We start from the raw sequence: 7,189 nt of genomic DNA on the forward strand, positions 1-7,189 counted from the left end.
TTCTCTTAGTATTGCTTTTCCTGCATCCTGTAAGTTTTGACATATAGCGTTTTCATCATTTTCATTTGTCTCAAGACATTTTCTCATTTCTCTCATGATTTCTTCTTTGACCCATTGGTTAATAATGTGTTGTTTAATTATCACATATTGGTGGATTTTCCAACTTTTCTTCCTTATTAACTTCTAGTTTCATTCCACTGTGGTCAGAAAAGATATTTTGTATGATTTCAATCTTCTTAAATGTGTCAAGACTTGTTTTGTGATCTGATTTGTGGTCTATCATGGCGAATGTTCCATGTGGACTTGAGAAGAGAGTGCATTCTGCTGTTCTTAAGTTCTGTATATGTCTGTTACTACCAATTGGTCTATAGTTTTGTTCATTTCCTCTGTTACCTTATTGATCTTCTGTCTGGTTGTTCTTTCCATTTTTAAAAGTGGGATATTACAGTCTATTATTGTGTTGCTGTCCATTTCTCCCTTCAATTCTGTCAATGTTTGCCTCATATGTTGATGAGTTCTGGTGTTAGGTACATATACATTTGTAATTTTTATAACTTTTATATTTAAATTTATAAATTTTCATTAATTTTTATAATTTTCCTGGTGAACTGACCCTTTTATAATTATAAAATGTTCTTCTTTGTCTCTTATGACAATTTTTTAATTAGTCTATTTTGTCTAATATAAATATGTCCACCCCCACTTTCTTTTCATTAGCATTTGCATGAAATAGCTGTTTCTATTCTTTCATTTTCAGACTATGTGTATCCTTCAACCTAAAGTGGGTCTCTTATAGAGAGCATATAGTTGGATTTTGTTTTTCATCCATTAAGCAATACTGTTTTTTTGTTTGGGGACTTTAATCTGTTTACATTTAAAATAATAACTGATAGGGAAGAAATTACTATTCCTACTTTGTTCATTGTTTTCTGCGTACCCTGTAACTATTCTGACCCTCATTTCCTTTCGTAAGGTCTTATTTTATATTTGCTCATTTTTTGTAGTGACATTTTTATTCCTTTCTCATTTCCTTTTTTGTGTCTCCTACACATATTTTGTGTTACCATGTGGATTGCATAAAACATCTTAAAGTTATAACAATCTATTTTAAACTGATAACTTCAATCACATAAAAATCTCTATCCTTTTATAACTCTGCAAATCTCCTTTGTTACTGATGTCACAATTATATCTTTTTATAGTGTACCCATTAATATAGATTTATACTTTATGTGCTTAGCTTTTAAATTCTGTATCAGAATTAAGTGATTTATGCCCTGCTACAAAAGTACAGGATTCTCTATTTGTCTACATATTTACTTTTACCAGATGGTTTTCTGTTGCTGTCTAGCAACCTTTCATTTTGACTTGAAGGACTCCTTTAAGTCTTTCTTACAGGGGGGCGCCTGGGTGGCTCAGTCATTAAGCGTCTGCCTTCGGCTCAGGTCATGATCCCAGGGTCCTGGGATCCAGCCCCACATCAGGCTCCCTGCTCAGCGGGAAGCCTGCTTCTCCCTTTCCCACTCCACCTGCTTGTGTTCCCTCTCTCACTGTCTCTCTCTCTCTCTCTGTCAATAAATAAATAAATAAAATCAGGGCAGGTCTAATGGTACTAAACTCTCTCAGCTTTTGTTTATCTGGGAAAGTTTTAATTTCTGCTTCATTTTTTGAAGTATTTTTGGTTGGCAGTATTTTTCTTTCAGCACTTTGAATATATTATCCCATTCCCTCTGGCCTGCAAGGATTCTGATGAGAAATTTGTAAAAAGTGACTTTAATCTTTCAGCTTTCAAGGCTTTCTCTTTGACATGACTTTTGACAGTTTGTATAATGTATCTCAGTATGGGTCTCTTTGGATTTATTCTAGTTGAAGTTTATTGAGCTTCTTGAGCTCTTTTTTCTCCTCAAGTTTGAGGAGTTTGGGGCCATTATATCTTCAAATAAGCTTTCTATCCGTCCTTCTCCTTTTGGGACATAATGCATATATTGGTCTTTTTGATAGTCTTCCATAAGTCCTTTAGGCTCTCCTCAGTTTTCTTTTTTGTTCCTCTGACTCAATACTTTCAAATGCCTTATCTTCAACTTCAGTGGTTCTTTCTTCTCCTTCACCAAGTCTACTATTGAACCCCTTTAGTGAACGTTTCAATTCAGAATTGAGTTGAGCTTCAACTCTAGAATTCCTTGGTCTTTTTTATAACTGTTGTCTTTTTGTTAATATTCTCACTGTGTTCATGCATTCTTTTTTTTTTCCTAACCCTAACCCTAACCCTAACCCTAACCCCATGTGTGCAAGAATGGGGGGTAAGGGGGAGAGGGAGAGAAAGAACTTTAAGCAGGCTCCATGCTCAGTCGGAACTCAAGGCAGGGCGGATCTCACAACCCCAAAATCATGACCTGAGCCAAAATCAAGAGTCAGATGCTTAATTGACTGAGCCACCCAGGTGCCCCCATGCATTCTTTTTCTGATTTTGTTTGGCTGTCTCTATTCTCTTTAAGTGAACATTTTCAGGATAATTATTTTTAATGTTAGATATTCATAGATGCCTGTTTCATTAGGATAAGTTCTAGAAATTTGTTTTGTTCCTTTGATTGGGCCATGTTTCCCTGTTTATTTATATGTCTTAGGATCTCTTGTTGAGATGTGGACATTTAAAAAACCAGTCTCCTCTCCCAATCTTTACAAACTGGTTTCATACAGGTGAAGACCTTCATCAATTAGCTCAACTAGAGAAATCCAGGATTTCTCAAATCTTTTAGGGGATATGTCTACTCTAGGTTTGTCCCTATTTCTTCTCAGTAACCCATAATCTGTTGCTCTCTCTGCTGCCTGACTGCAGTACTGCAGTCTCTTTAGTGCTATAACAAGCCACCGTGCTTGTCTTTGTGCTCAGCAACTCCCAACCTGGAATCCAATATATGCCAGAGTTCCCATCAGTTCTCAGAGTCAGGCAGGGGAAAAAAAAAACTTGACCTTTGGGCAGCACCTAAAAAGCCAGAATGTTGGACATGTATTCAACTCTTTTCTTCCCCTTTCAAGGTAGAAGTCAGTAGTTGAGAGTTTTCTCCCAAGAGTGCCATGCTATACTGGGAGATGAGATTGGGCAAGCTAAAAGTTAGTAACTTTCCTGCCCTTTCTAATGTGGCTGCTCTTGGCTTTGTGCTCATTTGGGATCCTGAAATGTCTTAACTGGTTTCTGGAGTTCAAACAAAGAAATTTTGTTCATATTTTGCTATTGAGTCCATGTATCCATGGGAGAATGAGGATCTGGGCTTCAAATTCTACCATCTTTCTGACATCACTCCCCAAATCTCCTCCATTTTATAAGAAGACAGTCTTATTGAATTAGGACTCACCTTAATAATCTCATTTCAACTTGATTGTCTCTGTAAAAAACCTATTTCCAAGTAAGGTCATATTCTGAGGTACTTCAGGTCAGGACTTCAACATATGAAAATTAGGGAAAATACAATTCAACCATAACAGATGGGGAGAAATAAAAATATTTGTAAATTATTTGAACAATATAATCTGCAGGTATTGTGATGGTAGAAGTAGTGAAGGAGAAGATGAGTTTAATGACAGATATAATGGCATGCCATTAAAAGATTAGATGCATCAAACTATACTACAAAACTATAGTAATCAAAACAATATGGTGTTGGCATAAAAACAGACACATAGATCAATGAAACAGAATAGAGAGACCAGAAATGGACCAATGCATATATGATCAATTAATTTATGACAAAGGAGTCAAGAATATACAATGGACAAGACAATCTTTTCAACAAATAGTGCTAGAAAACTGGACAGCCACATGCAAAAGAATGAAACTGGACCACTCTCTTACACCATCCACAAAAATTAAATCAAAATGGATTAAAGACTTGAATGTAAGACCTTAAACCTTAAAACTTCTAGAAGAAAACATACTATGCTTATTGACATCAATTTTGGTAATGATTTTTTTGGATTTGACACCAAAAACAAAGGCAACAAAAGCAAAAAAAAAAAAATTACTGGGACTAGAAAAAACTAAAAAGCTTCTGCAAAGCAAAGGATATCATCAACAAAATGAAAAGGCAACCTACCAAGTAGGAGAAAATACTTATAAACCATATATATGATAAGGGATTAATATCTAAATATATAAAGAACTCATATAACAGCAAAGAAAACCCTAAACAATCCAATTTAAAAATGGGCAGGGGGGCAACTGGGTGGCTCAGTTGGTTAAGTGTCTACCTTCAGGTCAGGTGATGATCCTGGGGTCCTGGGATCTAGCCCTATGTTGGGTTCCTTGCTCAGTGGGAGTCTGATTCTCCCTCTCCCTCTGTCCTTCTGCCCACTTGTGCTCTCTCTCTCTCTCAACTAAAAGATAAATAAAATCTTTAAATAAAAAAAATGAGGGGTGCCTGGGTGGTTCAGTCATTAAGTGTCTGCCTTTGGTTCAGGTCATGATCCCAGGGTCCTGGGATCAAGCCCCGCATCGGGCTCCCTGCTCAGCAGGAAGCCTGCTTCTCCCTCTCCCACTCCCCCTGCTTGTGTTTCCTCTCTTGCTGTGTCTTTCTCTGTCAAATAAATAAATAAAATCTTAAATAAATAAATAAATAATAAATAAATAAAATGAGCAGAGGATCTGAAAAAACATTTTTCCAAAGAAGATATACAGATGGCCAACAGACACATATAAAATATATTCAGGGAAATGTTAATCAAAACCATAATGAGGTATCACCTCACACCTGTCAGAATAGCTTTTATCAAAAAGACAAGAAATAACAAGTGTGGCAAGGATGTGGAGAAATGGGAACACTTGCACTCTGTTGGTAAAAATGTAAATTGGTGAAGCCACTATGGAAAACAGTATGGAGGTTTCTGAAAAAAATTAAAAATACAACGACCATGTGATCCAACAATTCTACTTTGGGTATTTATCTGAAAACAAAAATACTAACTCAAAAAGATCTATGTACCCCTATGTTCATTGCAGCATTATGTGCTTTAAATAAGACATGGAAGCAACCTAAGTTTCCATCAATGGATGCATGGATAAAAAGATGTGGGGTGTGTGTGTGTGTGTGTGTATGTGTGTGTAAATTTGTAGAAAGGGGAAGGAGGGAGGAATACTATTAAGCTATTAAAAGAATTACCATTTGTGGCAACATGGATGGACATTGAGGGCATTATGCTAAGGAAATAAGTTAGATAAAGACAAATACCATAAATCTCACTTGAATGTGGAATCAAAAAGATAATAATAATCACCAACAACAATCTCATAGATACAGAGAACAGATTAGTGGTTGCCAGAAGTGGGGAGTGGGGACATGAATAAAGGTGGTAAAAGAAAAAAAGTTAGAAGTGCAAGAGATTTGGTGTGAATGTTTCTGAAAAATAAAGGGGAGAGGAAATCTTAATAGGTGAGGAGAGCTGCCAAAAGTGGATAAAGGGCAATAAGGGAAGAGAGGAAATGGAAAGAGTGAATATAGGTCCTGACCCACGTAACTCACTGAAAAGCTTAAGACTAAGACAGTTATGAGAAGTCTTTTAAGAATCAGCCTCTCCAGAGCCAGTTTATTCTCCTCAGCTCTATAGCTTACAGAGGCTGGCAGACCAGTCTTTTGTACACCTCAGGAAGGCAGAAGCAAGTCTAATACTCATGTACTTTGGAGGACTGACCTGACCCAAGTAATGGTGTACAGACTCTTGTTTCTGAATTCTCAGTTGTATCTATTACTGTTGGCTTCAAGATTGGAAGGTCTAAGATTCTGTTCAATCAGGCTGCAAAACAAAACAAAACAAAACAAAAACAACTCTCTACCACAACACCATAATGCTTGGGTACTTCTGGAAACTTAAATAGAAAGATAGGAACATAAGGTGGTTCCATAAGAACACTGCCTGTGGGAATAAAAATGTGATGCTTAACAATGTGCTGGTGTGCAATATGCAGGTAAAGGTATTAGATTTGGTTGAGGATTTTAACTTCTATTCTGCAAAAGATAGAACTGTAAGTTCTCTCTCCACATGCTGAACACAGCCCACAGTTAGCTCTGGTCTCATACAGAGCTAACCCTCTAGTCTAACTGAATCCCTAGAAGTCTCGACCAGACTTTGGGAGTAAGGGCCATTTAATCTGTAGTTCATACCTTCCTTCCAGGGATTTCACTTCTTTTTTTAAGACACTAGGAATCATGACTTCTCCTAAAAGTTTGGGCTCTAAAGGAATAGCTTCTGGGCAGAACACTACTCAAAGACTTCCTATTTGGAGATAATAGTAAAAATCTATGAATGTTATTTTATTTTTTATTGAGGTATAATTGACATATAACATTATATTAGTTTCAGGTGTATAACATAATGATTTGATATATGTATACATTGTGAAATGATCACCACAGTAAGTCTAGTTACTATCCATCACCATACAGGTGCAAAAATGTTTTTTCTTGTGATGAGGACTTTAAGATTCCTCTCAGCAACTTTCAAATATGCAATACCATATTGTTAAGTATAATCACCATGCTGAACATTACATCCCCATGACCTGTTTATTTTATAACTAGAAGTTTGTACCTTTTGACCTTCTATGAATTGTAATTACTTTCTAATAGGCGGTATTGCGTAATGGCTAGTGTCCAGACTCTGGACACTAACTAGCTTCAAATTTTGTCTTCCTAACTTACTTGTTCATGACCTTGGGAAAGTTATTTAATTCTCTGTGCTCAATTTCTTTATCTGTAAAGTGGGTCTGATGCATTAAAATGGATACTTACTATCTAGCTAATACTTAATAAAATGTTACTTATTATGATTATTATCCATTTAAATACCTCTTGAGAGAAAAAAATTTTAAATATTCATACTTGCTCACATTTGCATAAAGAAACTCTGGAAGTGTATTAAGAGATTCATAAAAGTGTTTACCTATGAAGGTGGGGAGTGGAGGATGAGAATAGGTTGGGAGAGAGCATTCTCAATGAATACACTTATATGTGCACATGTACACACATACATTGAACCATGTGAAGATATTTCATTTTTAAGTTGTCTGTGTTTATCTAATAGAGATTGAAATCCCATCTCTATATATACCAAAGAATGCCCACAGATTAAAAGGTGGGAGTGGGCACTTTAAAAATTTTAAAACTCCTCTACAACACCACATAAATGTGGGGTTAAAGCT

The sequence above is a fragment of the Leptonychotes weddellii genome, chromosome 13, assembly GCF_054177405.1.
Source record: "Leptonychotes weddellii isolate Sample4059 chromosome 13, ASM5417740v2, whole genome shotgun sequence".
NCBI classification, from domain to species: Eukaryota; Metazoa; Chordata; class Mammalia; order Carnivora; family Phocidae; genus Leptonychotes; species Leptonychotes weddellii.